General features: G+C 62.0%; 1 long non-coding RNA gene across 1 annotated transcript; it reads right to left on the bottom strand.

The window, feature by feature from the left end:
• Position 1: 1 nt before the first annotated feature.
• LOC135406185 (uncharacterized) lies at positions 2-1,684 on the bottom strand. Its single transcript, XR_010426203.1, has 3 exons — positions 1,108-1,684; positions 462-617; positions 2-38 (listed from the first exon to the last, which is right to left on the bottom strand). It is a non-coding gene; the product is annotated as an uncharacterized LOC135406185 (long non-coding RNA).
• Between the last annotated feature and the right edge of the window lie 10,084 nt (positions 1,685-11,768).

The raw sequence follows: 11,768 nt of genomic DNA, 5'->3' as shown, positions 1-11,768 counted from the left end.
CCCTCATTCAAGTGGTCCTGTGCCTCTGCCTCTGGGGCCTTGGCATAAGGGGAGAGAGAAAAGGGAGAGAGAGGTGAGACCTGCCCTGAGACACCCCCCTCCTGGAAAGCAGAATGGGGGATTTGTTAGCCAACAGGAGAGAGAATAAATAATCACCACTGCCCATGGACTTGGTCTTCCTTATTGGCCTTTGTCTTGCCTCGGACACCCCTCCTTACCCAGGACTCTCTCCCCACCAAGGACCCTTGGGTTGATGGGTTTAAGCCATTTTTTTCCTGTTGTCTTACAGAACTGCTCTGTGCCTCCAGCAGAGCCGTCTCTTTTCTCTCATCCCTGGTGGAAAGGATGCCTGCAGACATGGGGCCCCATCACGTCTTCACTGCCCCTCCACGGTGACCCTTTTCCATCCAACCTGTCCCCTGCCCTGGCACCCTCACTGAAGGCACAAAAGGAATACCCACCACATCATCTTCTGCAGCAGCACCCTCAGGTTCAACAAGGATGAAGTGTCTGAGGTCTTCTGTTGCTGTGGGGACTCTGTCCTCCTCTGGGTAGGGGACCACAGAGAAAAGAGAGCCAGGGGGAATGGGAGGTCCCAGTCCCAGAGAGTGCAGGATCTAAAACCAAAGAGAAAAGCCTGTTTATACTCCTGTCACCTTCATCCTCACACTCCTTCCCTAAAGGCCCTGAGCTTTTGGCAGTGGAGTTTTTGATTTATACAGAGTACAAATGCTTTTTTATTCACAGTGGGTCAGCAGGCTCCAGAGCAGAGGCAGGACCTACAGTGGGACCAAGAGAGAAAGCTCTCCCAAGTGACTCAGCTGAAGAGAACAATGCCTGGGAGCTGCCCTGCCCTGGGACCATTTTTAATGATTTCCAGACTGAGAAACTCTCTGAACAGATGGGATGCTTGGACACAGAGCACTCCCACTTTCCACACATCTGAGGGAGGCTGAGGACCTCCCCATCCACAGAGATACTGCGGAGCTATTGTGGAACATCATCAGTGGCCTCAACAATGCTCTGTGTTCTTATCACCTGGGGGGCACACTGTTCCAGGGCCCCAGACCACGGCAAGTTCAGCATCTGAGCCTTGCAGGCTTTTACCTGCTTTGGTGGTGGCAGCTTCTTGCTCTTCAGGATCCTCCTAAACACCTTTTCACGACGCGTGACGTGGAAGTCCAAGCAGGGCACTCCGGCATCCTGGCTTCTGACTGAGCCTTCTGCAACTTCCCCTTCCCGCTGAAGACTCTTGTGGCTGCCATGTTTTTCCAGAGGCTTCTTCTCTGGCTTCTCCGGAGACTTACTGCTCTTCTTCTCATCTTTGTGTTTAGGGGAAGAGTGGGACTTGTCTGGCACTTGGTTCATGATACCCTGAACCCTGTCCCAGGATGACAGAATATGTCTGATCCTGTTCTGCCCATGGATCCAGCTTGGCCAGGTCCCTCTGCAGAGCCCTCCTGCCTTCCAGCACATCAACACACCCCCAGCTTGGTGTCAGCTGCACATTTGCTGATGAAATGCCTGGTTCTGCAGGAGCTGCAGATGCTCAAGGGGCAGCAGGACCAAGTCAGGGGCCTGGGGGGGCCTGGGGGGCTTTGGGGTGCAGGAGGGTCCTGGGGGAACTGGGGAGGGGCTTTGGGGATTGGGGGAACAAACCAGGACAGACCAGTACAGACCAGGACAGACCAGTAGCTCCTCACTGCTCCCCAGATCTCTCCTGGAGCTGGGCCATGTTGTCATAGGACACCTGAGGACCCCCCAGTGCCCTCCCAGTACAGCCCAGTGCCCCCAGTACAGCCCACTGTGTTCCTGTCCCAGGGTGCCGGGCGATCCCTCTTGGGGGGGTTGGAAGGGATTTGAGGGGGGAGCTGGGGGAGATTTGGGGGGATCTTGGGGTGTTGGATGGGAATTTGGGGGTTTTGGGGGGCTTTGGGTGCATTTGGGGGAGTTAAAAAGTCTTGAGGGCATTGGGGGGTCAAATGGATCTGTAGGGGGAGAGGATTAAATGGAAAAGGGGGGTTGGGGGACATTTGAGGGGGTTAAATGGGCCTGGGGGGGGGAGAGGATGGGCAGTACCACCAGTAGGTGAGTCCTGAGACCCCCCTGGTGTCCCCAAGACCCTCTTTGTGTCCCCAGTTCCCTCCTTAACACCCCAAGACCCCCCCGCTGTCTCCATTTTCCCCAGGGCCTCCCCATGGCCCCAATTCCCCCCTTGACAACCCCAATTCCACTGTCCCCAAACTCCTCCCCACTGTCCCCAAACTCCATCCCTGATGTCCCCAACCCTCCATCTCACCCCAGGAGCCCCCCATGGACCCGTCTGAGCACAAAAACATCCCCTCTCCCCCTCACACTCACAGAAAGGCCAAGGGCGTCTGGGGACACCTTGGGGACAGTTGGGGGGCTTTGCAAGGCACTGGGGGATTACTGGGGGATACTGGGACACACTGGGGGGAAGCAGGGGGCACTGGGAGGGACTGGGAGGTTACTGGGGCATTACCAGGACACACGGGGGGACACTGGCAGGTTACTGGGCCATACCGGGGGTTACTGGATGCTCACTGCAGGATCACTGGGCCATACTGGGGGGCAGTGGGAGGTCACAGGGACACACTGGCTGGTCACTGAGGGGGTTACTGGGCCGTACTGAGGGTCACTGGGATATACTGGGGGCACAGGGATCCCCTTACCCGGATGTGGTCCATCACCCCCCCGCACTTTTGGGGGCACCCCCAGGACCTCTCCCCTGAGGGCTGGGAGATCCCCTGAACCCCACTGCTGGGCTTTAGGGGACCCCGGGACCCCTTCCCTGTGAGGTCTCTGTGTGCTGAGTGTTGGGGGTCTCTGGGGTTCGAGGGGGCATTAAGATCCCCTTTCCCTGGGGTCGGTCCGCCGGGCCGGCAGGGGGCGCTGTGGCAGGAGGGGTAATGGCGGGTCGCGCAGAGCCTCATGGGAGTTGATGTTCCCTCTTGAGGACTCCGCCGGCGCTTGCGCAGTGCAGCCAGGGCGTTAGCAAAGTTCCCCCCTCCGCTCGCTGGTTCCAGGCCTGCGCTCTGACCCTCGGGAACCCCCGAACCCCTTGGCTAAACCCTCCCGAGCCCTCCAGCCTTTCCACCCGCAGCCGCGCTCCCCGCAGCCCCCGAGGGGATCCCCAGAGCCCCGCTCTCCCGCAGGCCCCGCAATCTCCCCCAGCGCAGCCGCACCTTCCGCCATCATGGCTTCCGCCCGCCCGCCCGCCGGGGCTGTGTCCGGGACCGGCCGTGCCCTGGGGCGGGGCTTTGCTGCACTTTGGTGTTAAACCCAACAAACTGGGAGGGGGGACAGCCCCAGAAACCAGGGACTGGCTTCCTTTCCCCGCACAGATGTGGAAAGCCAAGTCCCGGCTGCCCCCCGGCCGCCTCCATCGCCTTCCACAGCTCCAGCCTCATCCCTCCTCCTCTCCCCTTTACTCGGCACCAGGATCTCCCTCCTTCTCTCCCTACAAATCCTACAAAACCATCAGGCTTCACTTCATCCCTGATTTCCTCCCTTTCCCCCCCCACCCCGGGGGCCCAGGGAGATGGGAGTGGGGGTTATGGTCAGTTCATCCCATGTTTGTGCTGCTGCTTCAACCTCAGGGAGAGGAGTCCTTCCCCTGCTCCATCCAGCCTGGCTCCCTCCCACGGGAGACAGTCCTCCATAGACTTCTTCAACCTGAGTCCTTCCAATGGGATCAGTCCCTCAGGAACAGGCTGTTCCAGTGTGGGTCCCTTCCATGGGGTCAGTCCCTCAGGAACAGGCTGTTCCAGTGTGAGTCTTTCCATGGGGTCAGTCCCTCAGGAACAGGCTGTTCCAGTGTGGGTCCCTTCCATGGGATCAGTCCCTCAGGAACAGGCTGTTCAAATGTCAGTCCCTTCCATGGGATCAGTCCCTCAGGAACAGGCTGTTCCAGTGTCAGTCCCTTCCATGGGGTCAGTCCCTCATGAACAGGCTGTTCCAGTGTGGGTCCCTTCCATGGGATCAGTCCCTCAGGAACAGGCTGCTCCAGTGTGGATCCCCCCCGGGGTCACAAGTCCTGCCAGCAAATCTGCTCCAGTGTGGGCTCCTCCCCGGGCTGCAGGGGGGTCTCTGCTCCAGCCTGGACTCACCCACAGGTCACAGGCCCTTCAGCTCGAGTTCACACGGAGTTGCAGCCACCAAGGAGCCCCAGACTCTGACACACAGCCAGGAGCCCCAGACAGCCCCAGCAGCTGCAAATTTCAGCAGCACATCCCAGACACATCTGTGGCTATCTCCAACACTCCCAGCCCCACCCTGGACACCAACAAAGGCTGTTGTGGTTTCACCCCATGCAGCCCCCAAGCCCCTCCCGACCACTCCTCACTGCCCCACCAGCAGGACCCTGGAGAGAACTGGGAGGGGAAAAGCTGGAAAACTCGTGGGTGGAGAGAAAGACACTTTAATAAGGACAAGCAGAAGCTGCACGCAGGAGCAAAACAAAACTGGGGATTCATTCCCTGCTTCCCACAGTTGGGCAGGTGTTCAGCACCTCCAGGAGAGCAGGGCCCTATCCCGTGGAATGGGGACTTGGGAAAACAATCTCCATCCCTCTAAACCTGTCCCAGCTGTGTCCCCTCCCAACCTCCCCCACACCCCCAGCCCCTCCCCAGTGTGTCTGTGCCAGGGGCAGGAAAGGCCTTGGCTCTGGGGAGGCTCAGCACTAACCAAACCACCTCTGTGTTCTCAAGCCTGTGCTCAGCACAAGCCCAACCCCAGCCCCACAGCAGCCCCTGCAAAGAAAATTAACTCCACCCCGGCCCAAAGCAGCACATTCTGGCCCTTATTCCACACCAGTCCCATCATGCCCAGGCCCCACACGACTCAATACAACTTCAACCCCCACCAGCCCCTTTCCCATTCTTTGCTAGAACACACAGGTCTCCTTCCCTTAGTCTGTGCACCACCCCTGCAAAATGTCCATCAAATGGCCCCAAAATGTCTGTTCAATTCCTCCAGTCCAGTCCTTTGGGCTCCCCCTGTTCTGCTGGTCCCTCGGGGCAGGAGAGGGGCTGTGTGGGGGGAGTTCCTGGGCACCAAAGGCAGCTCAGGTCGGTCCCTGCTGCCCTGCAACTGCTGCTTGGGAGGCTCCTCCTGCACTGCTTGCTATTTCTGAAAGGGATTTTTGCCTGAATCTTGGTGGTTTCAGTTTTTCTGGGCTGAATCTTGCTGTTTTGGAGGTTTTTATGATGCCCGATGAGTTCTAGAGATGGACTTGGGCAGGAGGAACCCCCAAGCCAACGTGCTCAGCCCTTGTTTCCCCCCCATCAGGATTTGTCCTTCCCAAAGCTTGGGCGGATGGAGGAGGAGGCTGCGAGGAAGAGGAAGATGCCTTGGGCCCCCCAGGCAGGTGAGGAGGCAAATCCCCTGCCTGTCCTTCTTGCTTCCTGCCCCAGGCCCCGAGCTGAGGACGGAGAGCCTGGAGGACAAATCCCCCTGGCAGAGCCTGGTGGAAGAGGCCGTTTTGAAGGGCTCCCCGGCTCAGGAAGGCAGCGGGGAGGAAAAGGGCCGGAGATCCTCCCGCAGGAGGGGCTCCAAAGTCAGCCCAGGGTGCTGTGAGGAGGAAAGACGCAGCCTGTGTGGGGAAGGTGGCCGGAGCTTGAGCCAGATCTCGGACCTGGTGGAGCCTGAGCAGCCTCCCAGCAGGGAGAAGCCCGTCCGGTGCTTGGAGTGCGGAAAGAGCTTCAGGAAGAGCACCCACCTGCTCCAACACCAGCACATCCACAGTGGGAAACGGTCCTACCCATGTGGGGAATGTGAAAAGAGCTTCAGGCAGATCTCCAGCCTGATCCGACACCAGCGCATCTCCAGCTCAGATCACACCAGCTCAGATCTCCTCAACACTCAGTTTCATACCAGTTTAGATCTCCTCCTGCATGAGCGGATTCACAGGGATGAGAGGCCCTTCCACTGCACCGACTGCGGGAAGGGCTTCCAACAGAACCAGAACTCCCACCTCATCACCCACCGGCGCGTCCACACCGGGGAGAGGCCTTACAAGTGTGGGGAGCTCTGCTGTGTTGAGCTCTATGTACCCGTCAAACCCTTCCATCCCAGCATCCAGTGATGGCTGATCACAAGACTTAGAAGGGGGAACTATTTACAACGGCACGCTCCGAGTTGAAGTGCTGAATGAGATGCCCATGGAGTTGTTGTGCCGGTAGTAGTGTGGCCTGGCGATGTAGTCCAGGACGCTGGAGAACCCTGGTACCACGCAGCAGCTGACAGCGCTGCGGGTGATGCCCATGCTGTGGGCGTTGTACAGGTTGTCCCTGTGCCTTCCCCTGCTGGGCCCCTGTCCATCCCCATCAGGTCCCTGCCCGTGCCCCCCGGGCTGAACTCCCCCCAGAAAGTGCCCTGGAGCTGAAGCTGCTGCCATCCCCCCCCTGCAGCCGCTGCCCCAGGCAAGGGAGCAGCAAAGGCAGGGCCAGGAGCAGAGGCAGCAGCAGGGGAGCCCTGGGGGGGCTGGGAAGCTCTTGTGTGGGGCAGGAAAGAGGCGCTGGACACGAGGCCGGGGCTGTGCTGAGCAGGCCCAGCCCTCACATCCCCCCAGCCAGCGCCGGCTGCCCGGGGGGCTTGGGAGGGACCCCCAGCCCGTGTGCCCCACACTGAGCTGGCAGAGAGAGAGCCAAGGGACAGGGCCACGGGCAGGGCCACGGGGGAGCGACAGGCAGGGCCATTGCAGGGCCACGGTGAGGGCACAGCCTGTGGCAGCAGAGCTGCCCAGAGCCGGGGGCAGCCGGGGCTGTTGGGACCAGCCAGTGCTGGGGCCGAGCAGAGCACGAGGCCTCTTGCAGAGCCCTGGAGCAGCCTCCCACTTGCCAGCCCTGCCCTGGTGGGGTGACACTGTCCCCTCCCTCCAGGACACTCCCCCTGAAATCTTTGGAGGGACCTTTTGTGTCTATTCCTGGTTCCTGATTCCTGCTGGGGACCTGAGGGAGCCTCTGCAATCCCCTCCATGGGGCACAATCTCCTCTCCAGAGCTTGACTCACTGCAGGCTTTGCAGGGAAATCTGTGCTGGCAGCCCGAGTATGTCCTGACCCCCCATGCTCCCCCCAGAATATTTGGGACGAGTTCCCCCTTCCCAGGCACGCACAGGATGGGGGGGCAGTTGTTTTCCTGCTGTTCCTGTTCCTGCTCAGCCCTGGGTGGCTCCTGGGGGTGGGCGGGAGGTGTTTTCTGAGGGTGCTGGGCTGGGTTGGGGGCAGAGCCCCAGCAGTGGGTGGGGGATGCGGGTCCCCCCCATGGTGGGGGTTGGTGTTGCTGGGTCAGGCCCCGCCGGCTCCATTGTCAGCCCGGTGCCGGCGGGGGGGACACAGCGGGTTTGGGGCCCCTCCAGGAGTGCTGGGGGTGGTTGTGGAGCCCGGGAGCTGCCGAGTGTGGAGGGTGGAGCGGGGTGATGCCAGAGCTGGGGGACCCCGGCAGCCTGGAGGGGGGAGCACGGAGAGGGAGGAGCCCCGAGACCCCCGGGAGCCTGAAACGGGGGGCGTGGAGAAGGGGAAGCCTGGACAGTGGGGACCCCTGGGATCCCCCGGACGATGAAGTGGGAAACCTGGAGAGAGGGAATATCCGGGAATGTGGCACCCTGAAGGCGAGAGTCAGAGGAGAAGGGACCCTTGAGACCGAACACTCCCAAGTACCCCTAAGTGGGACTCCAAGCATCCCAGACAGGGGAGAGTCTCTGAACCCCAGAGGGCAGAGACCAGAGAGGGGGAATTTCTGGGAGAGATTTTTTGGGCTAATCTTCATATTTTGGAGTATATTTTAGCTGAATCCCAACTTTTTGCAGTTTGTGGGGGCGAGGGTTTTCTTGCTATTTGAGGGGTTTTTTTCCTGAATCACTGTGGTTTGGGTTTTTCTGGGCTGAATCTTGGTGTTTTGAAGGTTTTTATGGTCACAGGATGCCCGATGAGTTCTAAAGATGGACTTGGGCAGGAGGAACCCCCAAACCAACGTGCTCAGCTCTTGCTTCCCCCCCATCAGGATTTGTCCTTCCCAAAGCTTGGGCGGATGGAGGAGGAGGCTGCGAGGAAGAGGAAGATGCCTTGGGCCCCCCAGGCAGGTGAGGAGGCAGTCAGTGTCCCTTTGGGCGGGTGTTGTGCTGGCTCTGACATCCGAGCATGGCCCCGGCTGCAGCACAACCCCGCTGGCGCCGCCGTCCTGCCGGGGCCGGAGTTGGGGGGATGTCCTTGGCCTTCCCTGTGGGCCGGAGGCAAATCCCCTCCCTGTCCTTGTTGCTCCCTGCCCCAGGCCTCGAGCTGAGGACGGAGAGCCCGGAGGACAAATCCCCCCGTGAGACCCTGGTGGGAGAGGCCGTTTTGAAGGGCTCCCCGGCGCAGGAAGGCAGCGGGGAGGAAAAGGGCTGGAGATCCCCCCGCAGGAGGGGCTCCAAAGCCATCCCAGGGTGCTCTGAGGAGGAAAGACCCAGCCTGTGCCGGGAAGGTCGGAGCTTGAGGGTGAGTTCTGAGCTGGTGGTCCCTGAGCAGCCTCCCAGCAGGGAGAAGCCCTTCAAGTGCTTGGGATGTGAGAAGAGCTTCAAGAAGAGCTCCAGCTTCCTCACCCACCAGCACATCCACTCTGAGGAACGGCCCTACAGGTGTGGGAAGTGTGGGAAGAGCTTTGCCCAGAGTGGACACTTGTCCAAACACCAGCGGACCCACCCGTAAGAGAGCCAGCGAGTGGGTTCAGCGCTGGATGTTTGTAGGCCACACCAGAGTGTTCCACACGCGTCAGTGAGGTCCACTCTGCCTCTGACTCCAACGTGGGGGATATCTCAGCACCCACCAGACAGTCATCCTCCAACGTGGAGAGGGAGATGAGCAAAAGCAAGTGGAGCATCGCCAACGAGCTCCGGCTTGAAGGGACATTCTGTGATGTGGTTTTAAGAGTTCATGGAGTTGAATTCAAGGCTCACAAGCTCATCCTCTGTTGTTGCAGTACCTACTTCAGGTCCTCCAACATGGAGAGGGAGATGAGCGACACGTCTACAGAAATTCCAAGAGGGCCGGGCTGGGCGGGTGCAGGGGCCGGGACGTTGTCTTTCCTCCTTGCTGCACAAAGCTCCAATGTGCCATATGCAAAATGGTTTGGAAGCAGCAGGAAGCCTGGGAGCTGCTGGCCTCCAGCCCAGCTCTGTGGGTGAGACCTGGGGAGGCAGCTGATGGGTTCTGGAGGTGAAGGGTCAAGCTGGAGCCCTCACCAGTGCTGCAGGGGGCAGCTGCCCCCCAACAGCGCAGGATTGAGCCCATCAGGATGCGTGTTTTTGAGCTGTGGATTCTGCCTGCAGCACAGAGGCTCATGGGCTGTGGTGGGCTACCTGCACCTCGGGGAGGGGGCAGCCCTGTGCCCCCACTCTGCCCCCTCCCAGCAGCTTTGGGAGCTTCATCCTTTTTTGCACCTCTGACGGGCCTGTCCCTTCGCCCCAGCTATGACCGAGGAGCCACAGTGGCCGGCGTGGTGGGCGTGGGGCGGCTGATCACCGGCATGGACGGGGTCTGCAGGGCATGTGCGTGAACGAGCGGCGTCACCTGGGCCCCACCTGGGCTACGGCAGCATCGGCGTGGGTAAGGGGCCACGGCACGGAGGGATGGAGGGGGCAACCCCCCTGGGGCTGCTGTCAGCAGGGACAGGGCTCCAGTGCCCACCTGGCAGCTCCACGGCCAGGGTTAGTGGTGCTGAAGCAGGGCTTCCCTGCAGCTTGGCCACCCCCTGCTCCCGGAGGGTCCGGAGGATCCCCCGCACTCACTCGGGCTGCCGGATCCGGACCGTGGCTTTCTCCAGCTCGGGCACCTGCGGGCAGAGCAGAGACCCCGCTCGGTGCCGCCCTGGTGGGACCGAGGAGCCTCCAGCGCCCTCCTGGCCGCGCTCCCCCGCCCAGCCCCGGGGCCGCCGCTGCCCCAACCCGGGCTCCCGGCCCGCGGACCCCGCTCACCATCGCTCCCGCTCCGCTCCCGCCAGGCCGCGCAGCCGCGGGGAGGGGCCGGGGGGGCGGGACCGGAACGCGGCCGCGGGGCCGGGGGGGACTCGGGGCGTGCTCGGGGTAGGGGGTGCGGGGGGACCCCCCGTGCCCCGGCTGCGCCTCCGCCCGGCGCCCGCAGCAGCGCGGGGCGGGACCGGCGGTTTCGTTTCTGCCGCAGCGAGCGGGGAGGGCGAAGCAGAAATGAAAGATTCCAATAAAGAAGCCGCGGGCAGGGCCCGGCACTGAACCGCCCCGCAGCGCCGGGGACGCGGAGTCGCGGAACCCTGTGCGGGAAATGCCCGCAGAGAACCGTCCCCCAGCACTGCCAAGGCCACCACTAACCCATGTCCCCAAGAGCCACACGGCTTTTAAACCTGGACAGGGATGAGGACGCCACCGCTGCTGCCCTGGGCAGCTGTGCCAGGGCTGGACAGCCCTTTTGGGGAAAAATTTTCCCAAGAGCCAACCTAAACCTCCCCTGGCACACCTCGAGTGACAAATCAGGGGCAGTGTGTGCCACTTCAGCACTGACAGGAGCTGTGAGCACCCACCAGTCATCCTCCAACATGGAGAGGGAGATGAGCAAAAGCAAGTGGAGCATCGCCAACGAGCTCCGGCTTGAAGGGACATTCTGTGATGTGGTTTTAAGAGTTCATGGAGTTGAATTCAAGGCTCACAAGCTCATCCTCTGTTGTTGCAGTACCTACTTCAGGTCCTCCAACATGGAGAGGGAGATGAGCGACACGTCTACAGAAATTCCAAGAGGGCCGGGCTGGGCGGGTGCAGGGGCCGGGACGTTGTCTTTCCTCCTTGCTGCACAAAGCTCCAATGTGCCATATGCAAAATGGTTTGGAAGCAGCAGGAAGCCTGGGAGCTGCTGGCCTCCAGCCCAGCTCTGTGGGTGAGACCTGGGGAGGCAGCTGATGGGTTCTGGAGGTGAAGGGTCAAGCTGGAGCCCTCACCAGTGCTGCAGGGGGCAGCTGCCCCCCAACAGCGCAGGATTGAGCCCATCAGGATGCGTGTTTTTGAGCTGTGGATTCTGCCTGCAGCACAGAGGCTCATGGGCTGTGGTGGGCTACCTGCACCTCGGGGAGGGGGCAGCCCTGTGCCCCCACTCTGCCCCCTCCCAGCAGCTTTGGGAGCTTCATCCTTTTTTGCACCTCTGACGGGCCTGTCCCTTCGCCCCAGCTATGACCGAGGAGCCACAGTGGCCGGCGTGGTGGGCGTGGGGCGGCTGATCACCGGCATGGACGGGGTCTGCAGGGCATGTGCGTGAACGAGCGGCGTCACCTGGGCCCCACCTGGGCTACGGCAGCATCGGCGTGGGTAAGGGGCCACGGCACGGAGGGATGGAGGGGGCAACCCCCCTGGGGCTGCTGTCAGCAGGGACAGGGCTCCAGTGCCCACCTGGCAGCTCCACGGCCAGGGCAAGTGGTGCTGAAGCAGGGCTTCCCTGCAGCTTGGCCACCCCCTGCTCCCGGAGGGTCCGGAGGATCCCCCGCACGCGCTCGGGCTGCCGGATCCGGACCGTGGCTTTCTCCAGCTCGGGCACCTGCGGGCAGAGCAGAGACCCCGCTCGGTGCCGCCCTGGTGGGACCGAGGAGCCTCCAGCGCCCTCCTGGCCGCGCTCCCCCGCCCAGCCCCGGGGCCGCCGCTGCCCCAGCCCGGGCTCCCGGCCCGCGGACCCCGCTCACCATCGCTCCCGCTCCGCTCCCGCCGGGCCGCGCAGCCGCGGGGCGGGGCCGGGGGGGCGGGACCGGAACGCGGCCG

The sequence above is a fragment of the Pseudopipra pipra genome, chromosome W (genome assembly GCF_036250125.1).
Source record: "Pseudopipra pipra isolate bDixPip1 chromosome W, bDixPip1.hap1, whole genome shotgun sequence".
NCBI lineage: Eukaryota > Metazoa > Chordata > Aves > Passeriformes > Pipridae > Pseudopipra > Pseudopipra pipra.
Note: the sequence above shows the minus strand (reverse complement) of the source record. Positions and strands in the feature narration are given on the sequence as shown.